Genomic DNA, 21,020 nt, shown 5'->3' on the forward strand with positions numbered 1-21,020 from the left:
CAGTAACCTGTCTCTGTACAAAAGTAGACTGCTAATGAGCAAATGTAGGTTAATTTTTTGAATTTCATTATCCAAAAAGCATCATACTTACCTATGTAATTGCAGCTACCCAGATTGTCTTGTCTCTGTAAACGAATTATGAAAATGAAAATAAACAGTGATATACTACCAATTATGGTGATGTGTTTATAAAATTATAACAGCTCTGCAGTCACTTGTACTCCAATGGAAGGTAAGAATAAAAATGCCACATTTACGCTGTAGGAAAAAAAAAAAAAACACCAGAAGTTATCAATTCCATTTTGGATGTAACAACATGTTCTTGCTTTAATAGTCAAGGTAGTTTCTCCTCTCTTCCCCACTCTTTTTTTGACTGGGGAGTTACCTTTAGTCCAGATTGTTTGTAGGAATACAGATAATGTCAAGGATCTGGTTTATTGGCACAGGGAAGGAATAATAGATGTGCCATGGAGTGGGAATGAATTTTCAGAGTCTGGGTCAAATATTAATTCTCTGCTGAAACTGGTGTATTTAGAAACAAAATCTCTAAATATTATAAAAAAGATTTTCCTTCACTGAAACTGACAAGCACAAGGAAAGTGTTTTACATTTGCTTGGCACCATGATAACTTAATCAAGAATGAACTTGCACAAGGATTTTTTTCATAGAAACGGGACAGCAAGATGTACTGGTACCACTCCCAGAGCACTACTCACAAAGAGAAAGGAGCAGAGAAAAAGGAGTGGTTTTTTTCCTATCACAAAAACCATTAACTTCCTTTCAAGGTTATGCACTTGTTTTTGTTTCTAAATGTGTTATTTTATTCTCTTCCTATTAATGTCTGAAAAAATTGTCTAAAAGGTAGATGGCAGCCATATTTATGGAGTGGGTTGTCATCCCACTCCATTTTTGCTGAAAGATGTTCTATTCCTGCTGTATTTAGTCACTTCAATACAACATGAAATCCTGACATGATTGCAGGTTCTCTTGACTCTGTACTAAGCGGGTTTGTTCTAGCAAAACTGACCAAATGATATTAAAAAATTCTCCCTCAACATTAATTAATTAGTGTTAAGAAATTCTGTGATGGGCAAAGCTTCTTGATGTTTAAGGTGCTTTTCACTCAAGCTAAACTGAAAGGCTCAATTTTCACTTTCCTGCTTCCCTACCCCCCATCTCTCTCCTCCTCTGTACTGAGAGCAATTTGTTCAATCAGCTTCTAAAGAATGAAATCAAATAATACTCTCACGTTCCCTTCCACTTCAAAACAATAATCAATGGTTTTTTGTCCTGCTCCTCACAGAATGATTAGACTGTGAAGTCCTATATTCACCTTAGTTATTTGGTATAAATTAGGTCATTGTTGCACATTCTTGTTAATGTTATGTTTCTCCTCTGCTGTGGTTCATTATGGTTCTGTTGTTTATCCTGTCTATATACATGGCAATCAGACAACTTCTCAGACATTTCAACCAGTTCTTTGAGCTCTAGTAGCACAAAAAACTTTAATGTATCTGGGGCTGTTAAACAAATACCTTTTGTTCTCAGAACAAGAGTGTGGACGAGTACCTGACCAAGAACAAAGGCTTAATTTTTAGTTTCAATTTAGTTTCAGTTTAATTTCAATTTAGCTATGTCACTGTGTGTGCTAGCAAGAGAGTTTCTTTTAACAGCACCTCTCATAAAAAGAGGATAAAGTAATATGAATGACTGGTAATCTTAAGGGACTTCTTCAACAGCCAAATCTGGTAAGTAAGCCTAATATATATCAGGTTAAAAAAATGTTAATAGGGCTTTGGAAAATACACGTTTTTTGGTGCTGTTTCTTTGCAAGAACAAAAATATTGAAAAGGTATTTGAAAGGAATGTTCAAGAGCAAAAAAATGGAAAAAGGAAAACATTTTGGAAATATGAAATACATATTAATGAAAATTACCATGTTTTATTATCATGTCTAATATTTTGCTTTAGATAAGAAAGAAAGTGTTAGTCATGTTACCACCATGAGACATCTCTCTGACTACTGTTGTTTCTTGATGCATCCAACCATACATACAGAGCTGTGAGTTGGAGCTGCAGTGTAGTGGAGTTGGAGATGATACATGGTGAGGGCTATAGCTGAGGGCTGTGCACTCTAAAAAATTCCAGTATCTGCAGGATTATATTTGATTTCTGTGCTGGCTTTTCATTTTAAGGGGATTTATCCCAACAGTAGCAAAACCAACTTACCAAATCACTTGACTGGAAAGCTATATTGAATTCTCCTCATCTCTACTCCTCTTTGCCTCTGTGGTTTTTGATTATTCAGTTTCCCCAGTATACAGATGCATGAGACTTTATTTCTCTTGACTGACTTCTGAGGCCTCAGAACTCCAGAGTCACTGATAAAACTGATTAAAAGCTAAATTCTATGTCCCATAAGAAATATTAAATTCTATAGATTTATTACTGGACAGTAAACTGTTTAGAGCTTAGCAAGTTCATGAATCTTTTACTTTTTTGATATTTTATGCTACAAGCTCATCTGTGAACTGAGTAAGAGCCCCAGACAAATTATTTTTGTTCAGGTGATTGGTTGTGATGGGATGTGCTCAAGTCCACCTTGCAAAGTCTTGGGAGTGGTGTTGAGTTAAAGATGAGGTTACACAGGGAGAACAAGTCCTGAAACCTCTCCTCACCTTCTCCCCCCCAACCTACAAATGGATTGTGGCATTCTGGATAGTGGCCAGCCTTTAAAAGTAGCTCTAGACAGAGTTCACAGAAAAATGGTATTTTAATTTGATTTGTTCTGGTTTGCTAACATGGACAGTCTTTGCAACAAGGAATTTTTATAGTGGATACATGCAGGTGCACCACAACCTTTCACCCTCTGCATACTTACAAGTAGACTTACATCTCATTACTGTCTAGCTATTAATTATATGTGTCTGTGAACAATGATGGCTTCAAGTACTAAGCTGTCAATATGATTTTCCCAGATGAATATCTGAGTAGGTGTAAATGTCATGATAAGCATGCTTGCCTTCATGTAGCAGAGAAAGTTATTAACTCCTTTTTGCTGATTTTTATGTAACTATGCTTTTGGCTGATAAAATAGAATAAATATTTAATTTTTTTCATGGTTGAACATATGTATATATGGATGAAAATTCATTTTAATAATAGTGATATTTTTTCCTTCAAAATACCTGTCAAATTTGACTGCTACTTTTTCATATGTTGTTACTTAGGTGAACCTGAATGCTTTAGAGCATGTAGATATATGAGGTTAGATACACAAATATCTTTTCACATCAACAGAAATTGGCCCTCAGAAATTGTGGAGAAAGAAATTAATGTTATACTTAAAAAAAATGCAAGAATAATCTTTAGAAGTAGCAGTATACTGCAAAAAAAATGTATTTGAGGGGATGGAGACAGTCTCATCCAAGTTTTTGAAAGTTATAGTAAATTTTAAATATACTTTTTATAGTAATTTTGGATATTTCTCTGTTTTACAAATTCAAATAGTGTTAGACTCATACTGAGTAGCAGGAAAACACACAGGAATAATAAAAAAAAATACACCATAGCATGAATACTTCAGATAAAAATTAGAAACTAAGGATGCATCAAAAAATGGTAAGTCAGTCTCTACTTTTAAGATAGAATTTGCTAATGCAGGATCTCACAGCAAAACATTTCCTTGCAAAAAGAGGAAAAAAAAAAAGCAGGAAGATAAGCTCATGTACAAGTTCTATCCTTATAAGCATTTGTTGCTATTGTTATTTATGCTGTGGCAACTAAAAATTTTGTATGCATTTTGTAGGTTTCTAGGCATTATTTTCTGGGTTTTTTGGGTTCCAGGCTTCTGACTTAGCTTTAGTGATCTTCTTCCTGGGAGCCAAACACTGTCTGACCAGTGTGATGGAATGCAAAAAACTGAGTAGCAGAAAAACACCCCCAGAATTTAAATGCAAGGCCTGAGCAATTAAATGTGAATTAAATGTGAAATAATATGTGAATGTATAGGTTTCCGGTCTTAATTTTATTTATCATTTACTGCTACTCCAAGAAAGCTTTTTTTTTTTTATTTCTTTTTAGGTCAGGGTCAGGAGCAGATGGTTGAACTTTCTAATCACTTTTTGTCAGATCAGCACATGGAAAAATCAACCAATGCTGCCTGCTACTTCTAAGCCTTTTTTTTCAGTGGCTGTTGGAGAACATGAGTGTGAAAGTTTTCAAACCAAATGTTCACCAGGCATCTCTCTATGTTCAAAGGCTTTGAGAAAAAGCACGAAGAGGAAATTTTTCTTGTTTCTTATTCCATTTCAAAACATATTGCTGATTCTACTTGTCCATTAATGCCATAACTGAATAAACCTGAAAATGCTCCTTTGCTTTCGTTTAACTCTTCTAAATCAAAGTGTTCTGGTTTACCTCTATGAAGAGCATAGCTGTGTGCAGGACTTAAGAAACTGCTCAGGAGTGACAGATTTAATTTTTTTAATTCTTAATTTAATTTTTTTAATGGAGAAGTGAAGGCTGGACCTCTAGAAAGTAATTAGGGTTTAAATACTCAGTCTCTACCTTGTGATGGAAACTAAAACAAGGACTTTAAGGCACTTTTGGATAGTCTTGCCTTGATATGTGATGTTGACAAATACCATCTTTATAAGATTCTGCTCAGACATGAATGTAGCACTAAATATTTCACTGAAGTATCAATGTATCACAAGAAATAAACTCAACATTCTCTTCTTCTCAGATCCATTTATATGTAACTGGATTCTGCATCTCTTTCATCATATCCCATAGCTTAAAACTCCTCTTAGTTCTTGTTCAACACCTTTTCTAGAAATTTATTCCATTTTTTCTCTCCATACAAGTGTGGAAAGCTTAATACTCTAGGAGTCTAAGTAGAGCCTCAGACCAAATGTCTAGAAATTCCTGGACTTCTGTTGTCGTTGACTTTTCTTCCATTCTTTTTCTCTTCCTTGATCAGTTGTTTTCTTGTTACATTTTTTCTGTGCATCTGTTTTAACCATTGGTCTAGAAAAGTATGCTGCAGCTTTTTGGAGATCTGCTAAAATAAAAAAAAGGATAGGTGCCAAGGTTTTAGTTTTCAAATAAGATGAGCAAGAGAGTATGAAATGCTTCATCACTTCCTGGCAAGTGTCATTATCACTGCAATCACCATTCATCATCTGTTTGGACCCTTTAAAATTGTCTAAATATTACTGCAAGTTCAGAAAGTTAGGAAATGGTACTGATCTCCAGGACTCTCAGGGCTGCCTTCCTTTAGAATAACCTGCAAGAAGTGTGTAAAAATGGTATATGCTGAGGTCAGGGAAGCAGCTATACAAATGAAAGCATTTCAGCTGGTTTAGTTATTGTGTTTGTCTTTATTGGAAACTGACTGCTGAAATGGGAAACCTCTTAGCTAGTGATTCAGTGTTTATGTTTAGTATTCAGTTTGTGTATTTATTTATTCTGTTTTAAGCAAACCACTCTTAGCTTTGCTCCTATAGATGCTCCCTGGCAATTAGGATCAAAGAAGGAATCATGTTTTAACAAGGTATAGTTGTTATTTCTCTGTATTTTGAATTTTATAAAAATGACTCAAAGCATAATTTATTCTGCCTATAAGCAACTACTGTGGGATGCAGAATCATTCTGGAAGTTTCAAACAAAATTCAGACTTGATAACGTATCAGTGTACTGATTTCTCAGATAACTTTGTGAGATCTTTGGGGTAGCAATCAGCATTTGTTCTGTCTGTATAACAACTGGTACAATGATGTCTTTATCTACCACTGGGAATTCTGAGTACTGTCACAGCACACAAATGTTTAAAATACATTGTTTAAAAATATTTTAGTGTATGGAAATTTTTCCAAGTTGTTACTGAAAAATCTTTACCTAACCACTAAATGCTACTCTTTAGTATTTCAGCATTTATTTTTGCATGTCACCTGAGCTCTATTCATACCCAGGAAGATTAGGTACAATAAGAAACCTTTATTTGCTGGATCCTTTGGCACTCAACTGTGAGTTGACCTGTGACATTATATAGTTGTGTATTGCAATCAAAGCCTTCTCAAAACAGGTGTCATCCTGGAATGCTACTGAAAATAGAGGAATCAAATGGGATGTAACTGGAGAAATTTTCAGAGAGGTAAAAGGGAGGAGGAAATTACTTTGAGGGAAGTAGTAAGGGAGAAGACCTTAAATTCCCAGAGTTGATGAGCATAGGAATAGTTCTGACTCACATTATCCCCTAAACTCCTTCAGTCACCATGCTTAGCTGCTGATGAATTATCTTAGGGCAAAACAGGATTTCAAAGTAGGATTCAGCTTTAGAATTAGTGAATATATTGTCTAAGAGGGCTGTGACAAAATGTAGACATGTCAGTATTTTTACATATGGAAAATAAATGAATATTTTGTGCATTGTGATATTCAATTTAGACTTGTATGGATTTGCCTTTCACAATTTCATAGTGTGAAAAAGTGCTAGAGATTAGGGTAGATTTAAATTTCCATTAGACTAATTAGCTGGAAAGGGTAATGGTCACCTTCTATATTTCTGCATGGTTTTGAGAGTCCAGAATAGTTATGTCCTTGAACTTTCCTCCAGGCAACCTGTATGAGGCTGACTTCTGAAGCTTCAGAACTATTCCTTACTACTCCTACTCAAAGAGGAAGATGTTAGTAAAGAGACCCTTAAGAATCTGAAACAGGATAACCCTCCTTGGTCAGGGAATTATAGACAGATGCTGTTCTTGCATTACAGTGTTGCTTAACTTGAAAGATTGCATTGTGCTGATGGGAGATAATAGGTAGATTTGCTGAACTCCAGACATAACAAAGGGTATTTTTTATATTAAAACCAATATAATGACTGTGACTATAACAATTATAAATATAATAATTTTCATATTAAACCAATATTAACTCTGGCTTAGTGAGCCTGGTCAAGTGTAGTGGAATTCTTCTACAAGGTTCTCAAGTATTTCTTAGTATAATTTGAAGTTTTATTTGCATTACTGACTGAGTAAAACTCTGATATCATATCCAGGGTTTGGCAGCAAGCTGGCAGAACATAAGTTTTCCTTTCTTGGCACAGATCACATTAAGAAATTTATCAGGGAATATTTTGCAGGCTCAAAATCTGTCAAAAATATGACTGACAGTGTGACAGAAACCACCTGCATAGCTCATGATGTTCTTGGATCAAAGTACCAGCAGGAAATTGCTGCAGTATTCCAACAGTAAGTGTAGTTTTGGAACAAAGCAGAAACCCTGAGAAGTAGTTGATATTTGCCTTTTTTCCCCCTTAAAGCAGTTCCCTAGGGCTTATACCAAAGGACATAATAAATCTGTGGCAAGTGCTAGTAAGAAATCGTGTTACCTGTTCACAAATTGACAAAACTATGAGACTAGGGCACCTGATACATCCGAGGGATGAAAAAGATATTGCTGGATATTGCTGCATAGGAAAGGGGTTTCAGAAGAAGCTCCTCCTACAAAGCCACTGAAATGAAAAGGAAGAATACCTAGTTCTGATAAAGAATCTTAGTCCATAAAAGGCAAAGCACCTTTTGAAGGGAAAAAATTTCACCAGCTCACACTGTTGAAACTTCAGCAGTCTGAGTTAAAAGTGACCTGTCCAAGGTCAGTCAATCAAAAGCTCAGGGCTTTTAGGTCCCTGCCCAGAGTCTTATCTATCAGTTCACACTGTTTACATTTGTACGTGAAGGAAAAATAACCAGGTTATTCTTGCCATTAATCTGTTCTAAATGCCACTCATTTCACTTAACAATGGACATTCTGTGGAGAGATCAGCTTCCACCATTAATATGGAATAAGCTTAAAAGGTTTTGTGCAGTAACAGTAGTAACAAGCTAGATCTCTGTAACTTGGAATCAAAGATATCTTCTATGCATTCAAATGTCACTTCAACATCATAATTTTACAATAATCTAAGAAAAACAGTGAAGATAATGTCCTTAGAACTCAAGATTCATGTAGATTCCAAGGTGGTTTCTTAGAGTTGTTGAAATTGGTTTTTATCCAATTTACATTTAACTTGTCGACAGCATTTTAGATGGAGTCTGAGGAAGGCTGATTGCTTACAACAATTACCAATGTAGGAATGTTTTCCTGTGAATTTGAATGGATGCTTTAGATACTAATTGTCTGAAATTAGAATTGTGAGTTGGATCTGGTCGCTGTGTAGTGTCTTTGTCTTTTACACTTGTTTTTTCCTCTGCTGTAATCACTGTAAATGAATACAGTGACTTGCTTCATCACCACTTTTGTTCTATGATTCCTTGGGAAACATATCCATATTCTTTTAGAGCTCAGATGAACTTTCTAAGAATTATACATTGTCTGGAAACGACATTTGGCAAAGTTATCAAAGGTCTGTTATTAGAATAGAAAGGTGTAGAAGTGCAAAGGCTCTGAAGTGCAAAGGTTTTTGTTCTATAGTTTGGAGGATTATTAACTTACAGCAAGATCTGCAAATACAGTAAGAACAAAATTAGAATTCAAAATTATATTTGTCGTGCAAAAATACAGTGCAAATTCCAGACTTTTACAACATTTGGGCAACAGTAATTAGCTGTACAAACACAGGACAGGGAAGAACTGGCTTGCTGCAATCCTGCAGAAAAGGATCCAGGAGGCAATCACGAACTTGAACAAAAGTCAGCAGTCTCCTGCATTTACAAAACAGGTAAAATACCATGCTGAGAGATGCAATCTGTGCTAGCACTTAGGAACACTGTCATGGTTATCTAACCTCTGCTGTTTGTGCTTCTCTTTCCAAACCCTGGTCAATATCTTGGCTTGTATTTTTTCTGTTAGTTGCAATGTTGCTCTGCATGGCCAACACAGTGTTCTTCTTGAGAGGTTTTTTTACCCTTTTTAATGTTCACTATGTGAACCTGAAGTGCAAAATATTCTTTATTTGCAAATCTTAACAGGTGAAGACCTGTAGTATCAGTAGTATCATTGAGATATTTGTCTCAGGTCACTGCTGTAATGTGTTTGGGTTTGGTTTTGTTTTCAGAAAGTCAGACTGCATGTTTGTGTTAAGGAGTGATTAGGTCTCCCACTTTTCACTCTTTCCAGTGATATGTGTTTGCATTTTTTAAATTTTCAGTTTTAGGTTAGATGTAATTGTCTTCATCATCTACTGTACAGTTTCATAGTTGGTCTCCTTGTCTGATCTAACAGGAAAACATTGATACCTGAAGTGCATCAGAACCGGTCATTCTGAAACCTAAACTTACTTTCTGGCTTTCTTTCTCACTGCTGCAGCCATTACTGGAAGAGATCTACGAAGTACTATTTAAATCTGCAATTAAAGAGTAAATTAAATCAAATCTAATTAAATTAAAACCTTAGCTCTCTGGGAGCTTTTAATGGCTTCCTTCTTTCAGTCACTTTTCTTGCTTTTCATACCCTGAGCCACTTGGAAGACTAATTCCCTCTATTCATTCCCATCTGGCTCTGTAACATGAGCTTCTGCTCTGCACAGTCACTGAACTCCCTCTGAATCCCTCCTCTAAGATATGGTTCCCCAAACCAGGTAAGTCCAAATCACAAAGCAGTGATTAACACAGGAGTAGAGAAGACATATTATCAGAAATAGAAAAAAAATTGATTTTATATAGATATATTCCTGGCATCTCCATGGTCTTCCTTGTGTTTCTTTTCTAAAAATGATCATACTAAAACAAATTTGGCAGAGTTGACCAGAGTAGCCCTTGACATTTTCCTTAGGCTTTATGTTTTTGTGAAATGTTTTTCTTAATTATGTTTTTGAGCTGGTCTCTACAAAATTACTGAAAGAATAATTTCCTCAGAGTCAAAGATTGAGATTTCATATAATTAAATATGGATAAAGGGTTAACTAAATAGCATTGATCTAAGTGAGAAAAATTCTTAGTCATCATTGACATTTTACCTGACAGAAGTCATGTGAGCACAGATGCTTGCATGTATAGTGTCAGGGTGAAAGCCAGGTTTATAAATATCTCAAATACTCTGTGACAAAGGCTGTTAAATGAACAATTATATTTTAGGACCTGTCATATACTCACTAATTATAACATGTTTCATTTCATATGGTATTTAAATACTAATCATTGTTAAGTACTTTCTTGACTGTATGCATCTGGAGGGTGAAATAATTCACTGTACCAAACCAGAATCATTCTATGTCATTGAATTTGAAGTCTTTAACTTACTGTAGTGGCCTTGCAATAAATCTTGTGGGTTACTTCAAATAAAATTGCTATACAGGAGTAGCTGTCTCAGTCTGAACACAAGACTTACCTGAACCCAAGCAGTGCCTCCAGAAACTGAGCAGCAGTACCAGAAAAATGCGGAAGCTTCCTCTGCATCCTTTGCAGTGAAGCACAGAGCATTGGCAGGTGAACACTGGCAATTAAAAGGCTGATTTGACCCATGCTTGGTTATCTCAGTCAAAGAGTCAGAAAAGACAAGATGCTAAGAGCCCTGTTCTGAGCTGTCTGGTGGTCCTACTGGCTATTCTCTGTAGTGTTCCTGTTTCTGAGCTATAGCAGTGCTGCCAACAGGCTGTCACACTTCTAGCCAATAACTGGGTGACAGATGGTCTCTGTTATAGCCTCACCACCCTCCCAGGGGAAAATAAAAAACCAAGGAAGAGAGACTTTAAGGTTGGAAAAAATGCTTAGATTAGCTTTAATAAAATAATAAATATTAACAATAATGGTGATGGTGAATTACAGAAATATATGCAAATATGTAAAGATATTCAAAGATATAAATGCATATACAGTTGAAGAACCCTGTCTCCTCAGTTGGTAATTACTTCTTGACATGAAAAGTCCCAAACTGAACTCAGGTGCAGAGGGTGGTGATACAGTTCAGAGTAACATTACATGTTGTTGTTGTTGGTTTTGATCCACAAGAACAAAGTCCAACCAGCAAGGGTCAGGTGCAAGCATAAACTTTTATTTGACAATTGACACAAGCAAAGTGATAGACCCCTGTGAAGGCATGGGGAATATGTTGCCAGGCAAAAGAGGGAGAAGGCTGGCCCTCAGGAAAAAGGGAGGAGGGGGTGTCTCCACCCAGCAATCAGTTCTTATCTCCTTCCTGGTGCCACCTTTATTCACTTTTAAATTGACTTTGAGGCAAAGAGAATTCCAATCAGTGGGTTCTCATCAGTGAAATCTCACAGGTGGTTTCTGAGTCCAGGATCCCAGTGGCAGACCACAAAAACCCCTGGATGAGCCAAGCCAGTCCTGCTCAGGGAGGCAGGGGAAGGAAATCTGTCTTGGTGAACAGTGTTCTCCTCTAGCAAGAAAACAGGAGGGAGGAAGACAGCAGCAACAGAGGAAACCATGACAGGCAGCACAGCATCATGGACTGCAATAGGTCCATTTGGGCCACCTGACCCACCCTCTCCTCCTCACAAGCACTGCCACTCCAAATTACTGCCATATTCACAGTCCTGGATGGTCTCAGGTCAGTATAACAATTTTATCCCATCCCTCTGGAACCAGGACACAAGCTGGGTGGAGGACTGTTTAGCAGCTTCATGGCTCATGCTGTTCTTACATAGAAGAGTGAGCTTCACTGGTATTTCTAGAAGGACATCTGACAGATGTTATCCAAGGTCTTGTTGTGGAAAATGGTTAAAATTCAGTGAAGAATTTGTTTTCCCATGGGTTTACTTCAAGATCCACTAAACCCTGTTTCTTTAAAGAAATAGAAATAGTTCCTTGCTAAGGCCATCTCAAATTGCATTTCTTTTATTTCTGATTAACTAGGACCTATTCCAACTGGTCATGTTAAGTGTGCTCAGCTTTGGCTGTGTTGGCTAGTTAGGAGTAACATACATGACTATGTATGTTTTGTATTGTTTTTTACTATATGCATTAATTTAATTCTTATACCAAGTGATCTGGTCTGAATGTTCAAAACCAGAGTAGAAGACAACATAATAAACTTTTGATAATAGCACAGCCAGTAAATGCTTGATGTTCCCCATGGGACACCTTCTACAAAAACATGGGTTTATGATACATGTGGTGTTATCTGTTATGCATTGTTTTACTGGATTGGATATTGTTATCTTGAAAATGTTAATTCCAATCCTAGCTTGTCAAGGTAGTAGCAGAGTAGCATTAATAAATGTAACAGATCTCCCCGTTTAATTATAAATTCCACAATAACATAATTAAAAATTTTCTACTTGGCTATATATATCATAAATTACAAATTAGTCTTATTATGCTTTACTGCTTGACAATTATCCATATAAAAACAGACTTACTGTGCTCATGGTAGTGGTATTTAAAAGCTGTTCAGATTATGTGCTTCATATTAAAGGCAAAATATATACTAAACATTAGCAGAGAGCTGTTACTCATACAAATGAGATGAGAAAATTAATCTCTAGTGTCAAACGCTAAATAGTTAGGAGCAAGAAAACAAATACTGGTGTGAAATATGCTTGTCAGACTACGAATGACATTAAAATGACTGCTACGTTGCAGAGTGCAACGGTAACTTTCTTTTGTAATGAGAATTTGTAAGAAATAAATGATGAAAGTGCACAGTATTTCAGTATGCTGACTAAGGGAAATCATGAAGCTCCTGGGACTCAACAAAATGATTCTCATCTGAATCATGTTTCAGTGTTTTAGTTCAAATCGCCATTTCTGAGTCTAGTCAGACAGTACCCACACAACATAGTTCAGAATTATAACAAATAACACAACTCATTGTGGTTTTTGACAGGTTCCAGAGAAAAAGCTGACATGGGGTGAGTGTTTAGCAAAACTGTTCATCCTTCTGTTTGGGTATGAGTAGAACTAAGAGGCCAAATTCTAGTAAGAGTTACAGAATTGACACCCTTTTCAGTTCAAATGAATATATTATACAGCTGTAAGTTTTAAACTATATCTTATGAATTTTTTCAGCTGTTTTCAAGATGTTTTTAGATGCTGGAAAACCATTTTCTTACTGAATAGTGGTTTAATTTACCACTCAGTAGTGACTCATAAGAATTTTAATAGTTCCATGAGACATCATACACAGATTTGATTAAAAACCCTATTCTTTGTTGCTTTTATTTCAATTTTAAGACTTTAGTATGAAAAATACCAATACATTCTTTGGTCCAGGCAAATAAGCAAAACTGCATTTTCTGAGCCTGGGAGCATACCCCATCACATGTATGCTAAATTTATATGTAAAATAACTGCATAAGTAGTAAAGCCCATTATATTGCACTTACTTTCAAACATCCCAGATAATTTACCTAGCAAAATTAGTCTACCTCAGCCTTGTGTTCAGGCAGAGTATGGTATAAAATGAATGCTGCTTCTTTTTTTTTTTTTTCAGTTTGCGGTACTAGTACAGCTTTGAAATGAATTTTTCTGAAAATTAAATTTTAGATTTTAAATGCATGAATAAAATAAAATGTGTTTCCATAAAGAAGGAAAAGAGAAAAAAAGCCATGTAGGTAGAAACCTTGCAGGAAACCATGACTCATTCCTTCTTTATAAACTACGACGTTTGGTGTGTTTCACATTCTCTAGTCAGGTCCTTTATATTTTGTGTCTGAGGCAAAATTTCAGTCCTTGATAAAAAGTGTGAGAACTGAACTACTTTTGCGCATTATTTTTATTTTCAAAAATTGTGGGCTGCAGAAGTGATATTGACAAGTTTAGTGTAGACTGACTGTGACTCCAAGAACACAAACACAATAGTGAAAACTTCAGGATCATTGCAGTGATTTCACAGGGATATATACTGCATTTCCCTCATTTATATGATTGTATGCTCTCTCTCTAGCAAGAGGCTGAAGGTTTTTTTGTTGGTTTTCCACACATACGTTTTAAATCAAATGAGATGGTGCAGTTGAAATATGTTTCAGAGTTCTCTTGTATCTGTACTATAATTAACAGGGGAGGCTTATTTTACATAGTCATCCTAAGACTTGACTGGGGGGAGAGAGCGAAATATTTTCTTTGATATACAAAAAATTTCTCCTTACTTGTTGTTTTTCATCTCTGGAAATGCTATTGCCAAAGGGAAAAAAAAAAAATTAGTTTTCTTCTGGGTGCCTTCAAAGTTTTGCTGGAAGAGATAAACTTCCTACTAGTCTTCTGCCATGAGTACACATAAACTTGGCACACTTGGAAAACTTATTGTAGCAGGATATAGACACTTAGGAAAAAGTGTGTGGTGTTGGGGACTCAGTAAGCTGGTATAAGGAGGAAAGAAATGGTGGTAATTTATGTGTAGAATGAAAGATATCATTCTGTGCAGTCTTCTTACCTTACTAAACCACTATAAACCAGTACTATGTATTACAAAGGCCATAATGGAAGCTGGATAGAAAGAAAAAAAAAATCTGATCATTACTATGTGTGTTACTTTGCTTTAAATATCTTTGTAACAGAAAGATAAGAATGATCAAAATGTTATTGTGTTAGAATAATAGGTTTCTGAGTCACAGACATTTATTGTCTATGACCATGTTACGTATGAGGATAGAGCTGAACTTTAAGTATCACTTATCACTGTTTGTAAGACTTTAAAATGATGCATGTCAGATTTCAAGACATCTACAGGGAAACTGGTATTTAAAAGCAATTTTCACATTCAGAAAGCAAAGCTCTGGTATTATTAGTATTGCTCCTTCAAAGAAGCAGTTTTTTAAGATTATATATAATCACCTGTAGGGTTTTTGCATTTATATTTCTTTATTTCGAAGCAATAGCAATGGAAATATGACCAGAACAAATAGTTGATAGAGAAGACATTGCAACAACTCCCAGATACTGTTAATCCCTTAGTGAAATGTGTGTATTTCCAAATAGTTTCCCTGTCTTTCAAACTGGATGGCAGAAATCAATTATGAAAACCAGAAAATGGCAATAACCGTGTATAGTCCGGAGTATTTTAACCAATGAAAATGATTTCCAGAAAAATAATAGCTTATCTTGGAGACCAAAATGAAAGGCAATTCAAAATACTTCCAAAATCTAAAATGAGGAAAAAATCTGATTGTATTTAAATAAGAATTGCCTCTTATATTTTTTAAATTAATATTTATTTTCATAGATCACTTATCAGAGCAGGCAGATCAGTTCTTCCCATTGTCTTGTAACAGTTTCTCTGTTAAGTATGACTGATGGGTCTTTTTTTGTTTTAAGTTTGTACTCTGCCACCTACAGAGGAACTTAAAACTGGATTAGAATATACTGTAAGAAGATAAACCCATGGAGTGGAGAGATAGTTATGTTACATTATTGCCTCTTTATTCCAGTCTTTCTGTTGAGAACTTCTGCTCTATAGCTAAAATTGATACCGTCAAATTTCATACTTGCATAAGTTATGAGAATTTTTTTCTTCAAATAGTGTTCAAGAAGTGAACAGCCACTGCCTACCATGTCTCTTCTGATTCCTTTTTGCATAGTCTCAGTCAGGCTATCTATCATATCTCATTTTTTCCATGGGGAAATGCAGGTTAGCAGGGAAATTCTTTTGGTCACGATCTTGCCCTTGTCCAATAGCCTTTCCTAATGTATGCCACAGTTACTCATGTTTTCCTTTCCAGATAATTTTGGAGTTCTAAACTGTTATTGCTATTTTAAACTATTGTACTGAATGCTGACACACATCATTATCTTTGAAGAGTTTAGTCATTACTTTTCACTTGATATTCTGTAGCTTATTTGTACTAAGTCCTAGGAATTATTGCCTCTTTGCCCCTTACAGAACATATTGCTTAGTCAGTAGTTGCTCTATTGTCCAGTAAATAGTTGCCATTATATATACATTTGTAAAACACATGACACATCAGTTAGAGTGTTTTCCTATAGAGACTGTGCCAATAATAATACTATACTTGCTCAAAACCAAGTAATGCCATTTTTTAACTTGTGCTAATTTTGCACTGTATATCCCAAAGGAATTTTTCTCCTAGGTGTTTCCCCTCCCACCCTCTCCTTCTCACCCCACTCTTCTCCTTGTGTACAGAGTATAAAATCATAATAATATCAGGTAGAATCAAACAGAATACAGTAATAATACTGGTTCTGTTCTTCAGGAGAGTTGTATTAAATGGGAAAAAAATGTCTCCGTGGGAGACTGGTATTTTTTGGTATTTCTACTTTTTTATTTTTGAGCTTTGCTATGACTCTTAAAACACTGCTAAAATTTAAAAGCAAAAGTAAAGGACTGGGAAGATTCTTAAGCCAAGGTCCTGTGCTCCAGTCTGAGCAGGAAAGTCTTAGCAGGAAAATCAGCATTCTGCCTGATGACATTGACATAACTACCTGCTCAGATGTGTGTACATGTAAACAGGGAAAGCAAGAGAGAATAAAGCAGTTTTATAAATGTTCTTACTTTTGAGAGTTATAAAGGGAATTCTGAACTTAAAGACCTGCACAGCTGCTCGCATAGAGCTTTGCCACAGGTACTACAATAGATCCAATAACTACCAAATTTTTAACTTTCTTCTGAATGAATCCAAAGCATCTTCAGTACTATATGGTCTTTAAAGCTTGGGGAACTCATTAGGGGAAGGTTAGAGTGGATTTTGCTGAAGTCAACACAAAGGAATAAATTGAGACTTTATACATACTGTTTATGTATACAGTGCACAATATGCTTAATCCAAACATGGCAGAGCAGTTGGGTGAAAGTCTTCAGCTTGACCCAGGGCGGAATGAAATGTGTTGAGGTACCTGAGTACCTTTTTGGAGAATGTGGACTATAATTCAGCTCTTAAGCCATTACACAAACACAGTCCCAGTAGGTAGTATTTTATATTAAGTGTGACATGCTTGTGGTGAAGATTGTATAGCAGGAAATCACTACATCTCCTATAGCATTTAACCTGCATCTGGGAACACTACAAGATATAAGACACCTGGATAAGATTTGGAGAGCCTGCATATGGACTGGAAGTTGGTAAAGGGGGTGCTGTGAGACATAACCCTCTCATTATCATTACAGTACTATTAAAGCTATTCTGTCTTTTCACACCATCCTTTGCAGTTACATCCAAGATACACTGATTTTCTACTGCAAATTTTTCCTCTTAGTGCTTTAGTTAGTGATTTAATTTATATTAAAAATCTGCTAAACAGTGAAGGTGCAAGGTACTGTAGTGAAAATTAAAATAGCATTCTCATTGTAAGTCCTGCTTTAAATTTTTATATTTCAAACTCATCCATTAAAAAAAAGGTGATAAGAGAAGCATGTGCATTTTTTCCCCTGCTACTTTAATTAGTCCAGAAAATAGAGATGCATGAAACCTAGCTTTTCCCTTGTTCTCTTGTTTCTCATGAATAATAGGGGAAAACCTCTGGAGTCTTGATTTCTTATGGAAGCGGAACAGAGATTATGGCATTTAATAGAGTAAAGCTTTAAGTGTCACAGTTTGTTGCCAGAAATAGGCAACAAAGTTCAAAATTTGAATGAAGTGGCAAATAGGTGAAAGAGTCAAAAGCCCACAAGGTGCAATTGATTCATTTCATGCACACAAAAATCCCAAACTAAAGAGAAGGTTTAGTTAGAAGCTGATAATAGCAGCTGGTTACCAAAAATTTTTGAACAATGAGGTTGAATGGTGTATTGAGAGGTTACTTTCTCTACTTTCTCCCTCAAGGCAAGGCTAGCAATTTCTGAAAGTTATTTATATAAACTAACATTTAAAAACCTAATAATTGTAATTCCATTTACAGATTTCCTCAGCAATTTATGTGCTTATTATTTTCCATTGAAAAATACTCCTTTCACGATTGAATATTTAGTACTGCTACTACTCAAGGTTGAGTCCAGTATGTCTGTGCTGAATTGTCTTGCCCCAAAGCAAGAACCAGTGCTGCAGGTGAGTCTTAGGAGTACAAAGAGCATGGGAGGTTGCAATTCTGGGTGATATTCCCTTTTATCTGTCCTGAGGTAATGCTTGCTTTTTTCATAAAGCTGCGACAATATGTTTAATTTATGATTCACTGGTAATTCCCATGCATTTTCTGTAGAAGTACTGCCTAGCCAGTGGCTCCTTGTCCAGCAGATTGTGTGTGCAGAGTTTGGTATTTTTTACATCCTCCTTTATATCCTCTTTTTCTTCTGAACTCTTCTGCAATCTGTCAAAGACATTCAGAAGACCTTACTAGCTTAATTTTGTCACCTATGTATCACCTATCTTCATCCAAACCATTGAAGAAAACATGAATAGTGCTGGCCCTGGGACAGCAAGCTTGCTAGATAAATTATCTTTCTACTTTGACAGAACTACTATTATTTCAGTATGGTTTACCAACTATTTTTCTCACTAATGTTCCAGCAGCTTCATGGATAGAATTTCTTTTTTTTCCCATATATGGTTGATTGTGCATTTGTTATTTCCTTGTCTTGCCTTTCTGTTGGTCCTCCCACCCATCTTTCTTCAGAGTCAGGTGAGCCCTGACTACCAATGCCTGCACACACCTTCATTAACCAGGAGGTAGTTAAGCTCTAAAGTAGTAAAAAGAGTCAACTGTCCAACACATACAGATAACTTGTTCTTAAATTTACCATACTCATTGTAAATGAAATGAATGTAATTTCCCGTCTTCATTCCATAGTTTTGGAAGCACAGCAGGGAAAATAATTGCATTTCTAGACTCCTGGCAAAGAGCTCCACATCATTAGGAAATGCATGGCATTAAAACAAGCAGAATAAAATAGTTTGTTATAGCTCACCTGCAGTCTTTTGCCTAGGGACGTAATACTAGATACCAAATCGCTTAATTATGATTATAGATCATGAGGTTAGGGAAATTCAGGTTTTGTGTGTGCTAAAGTACTATGTGCTTTTGGTCCAAAAACTGCTTTCACATGAACATATGCTTGGGAGATGAAATAAAAATAGCTTTCATCACATGGAAAAGACAGTGGTCATTGGTTGTAATGGACTAACAACAGCAACAGCAATTAGAAATAAATTGAAAAATAAACAGTTCAGGAGTTTTCACATCTTCAGTGCATTCTATGTATCAGGTCTGGATCTAACTTTCTGTTGACTAATATTACTCCAGTGTGCTCTAATACTCCAATATACAAAAAGCTACATGATGGTGAATATTATACATGTGATTTTTCCACTGACCAATACAGGAATTATCTTAATGGAATTCAGGCTTCAGGCATTTAATCTGTTGTATCTTTCTGAAGTACCCTTTCTTGAAGAATACTTATTCCACATGTAGACAGGATTTCTGAATATTCTATGGAAAAATTCAGTGGGTTGTTGCTGTGTAGATTAAAAAAAATGAGAGAAAAAGAAGGGTCTTTGGAAGATGAAAAACAATGATGAACTTTGGTTGCCATTTTATATTAATATTTTCTTTCCCTGTCTTTTTTTTTTTTTTTTTTTTTTTAACAACTCAAAATTCCTTGTAGCCAAAGAAATTACACTGCTGGAATTTTGGCTTTGCTAAGTAGTACATTTTACAGTGCAATGCTTGAATGGAAGTCCCATAAACAACAATGTGCATTGGACAAGTCCCAGAAAAACTTACTTGCAATATGCATACAACTTTCAGGACATACAAGACACATGAAAGGACAGGGAATTCAATGGAAGATGTTTGGTATACCTCTCACTGGCAGTTTGGAGACATTCTTCTTTCTTGATAGTCTCAGAAAATATAAAGATTTTTACCCTGATCTACAGATATGTGTAGCAGTCCTATGCACAGAATGTGAAACATAAAGAAAAGGAGAGTTTCTTTGTGATTTTCAGCTTTCTATATAGACAGGGAGCAAACACACTTCAAAAAGAAGCAAATTATTTTGAAGTGCTGAAACTCAGAGCAGTAAAACTACATGAAGAAAAAGTGAATCTTGGCAGGCAAGAATAAGATCATGACTACATGAAAGTCTTTAAAAAATTGTCAACACTCTGAACATTGCATATTGTCGAAGAAAAGTCTTCAGATCTTGGCAAAAACTGATCTGTGATCTGACAAAGAGAATTGTTTTCCTGATTTCTTTCTACTCCTCAAAGGAGCAGAAATGAATAGTGGGGCAAGGTGAAACTGAATTGAGACAAAAGAACTGGTGATGGCTGTCTGATAATTTTTCTAATGATAGTTACTCCATGGATGTGTCAAGGAAAGAGTTTTATGTAGTGTGAGGATCAGTTTCTGGGTCTTTTCAGGCTAACTAAACATGACACTGTCACTCTGTTGTATAAGCAATATATGATAGCTATAGGAAGAGATTTTATGGATTTCAGTAAAATCTGCTAAACTGATAAATTTTCCTTTGTGAAAGTGCATATTGTTGGAATATTTTTTATCTCTGTTTGTTACATAGCATTATTTCATTAAAATTTTATGAATTAAATAATAATTTTCTTGGTTATATCAGTGTAAGACATCACACAGTGTTACTTATCTTGCCTTTTCTGTGGATTTAGTGTCCCTCCAGCTTAATCTGATAATGTCGACGTTACACCTTTAGCTACCACTCCTCTCCCTCCAACCAATACAGCAATTACAAAAAGTGCCCAACCTTCCTGATCCTGCTTGTCACATATCAGTCCCTTCATGTAGCACATACTGACTCTTTATCAGGAGTTAAGGTGCAAGGGAACCCCATAGTTGGGCTGTAGGGAAGCAGCAGCCGTGTCAGGCAGGTTCTGCCTCTTACCCTTTGGCAGGAAGGGGGCAGAGGGGTTCCAGAGGACGGGGCAGACAGTGGAGCTGCACACAGGGTTTGCTGCTGGTCTGCTGCTCCTCTGGCTGGGTTCTGTGGTTGCTGTTGAGCCCTGTGCCAGTGCAGCTTCCTTGTGGGCCCTTTAATGTGCCTGGGAAATGATAGCTCACCTGAACCACTCAGGACTTCTGTTCACCGAGAACCAGGGTCAGCTGCTTCTGCTTTATAGCTTTGTTTACAGCCTGTGTCCGCTGCGGTTGAATTCTTCCTGATTTATGTCAGCATGATGTCAAAGCAAGCTTTTCAG

The 21,020-nt window shown here is 36.0% G+C and overlaps 1 protein-coding gene across 2 annotated transcripts in view; it reads left to right on the plus strand.

Moving 5' to 3' along the window:
• The window catches only part of PDE1A (phosphodiesterase 1A), a 175,478-nt gene that overhangs the window by 39,610 nt on the left and 114,848 nt on the right, over positions 1 to 21,020 (plus strand). The gene's annotated exons all lie outside the window — the stretch shown is intronic.

Source organism: Heliangelus exortis, chromosome 6 (genome assembly GCF_036169615.1).
Source record: "Heliangelus exortis chromosome 6, bHelExo1.hap1, whole genome shotgun sequence".
NCBI classification, from domain to species: domain Eukaryota; kingdom Metazoa; phylum Chordata; class Aves; order Apodiformes; family Trochilidae; genus Heliangelus; species Heliangelus exortis.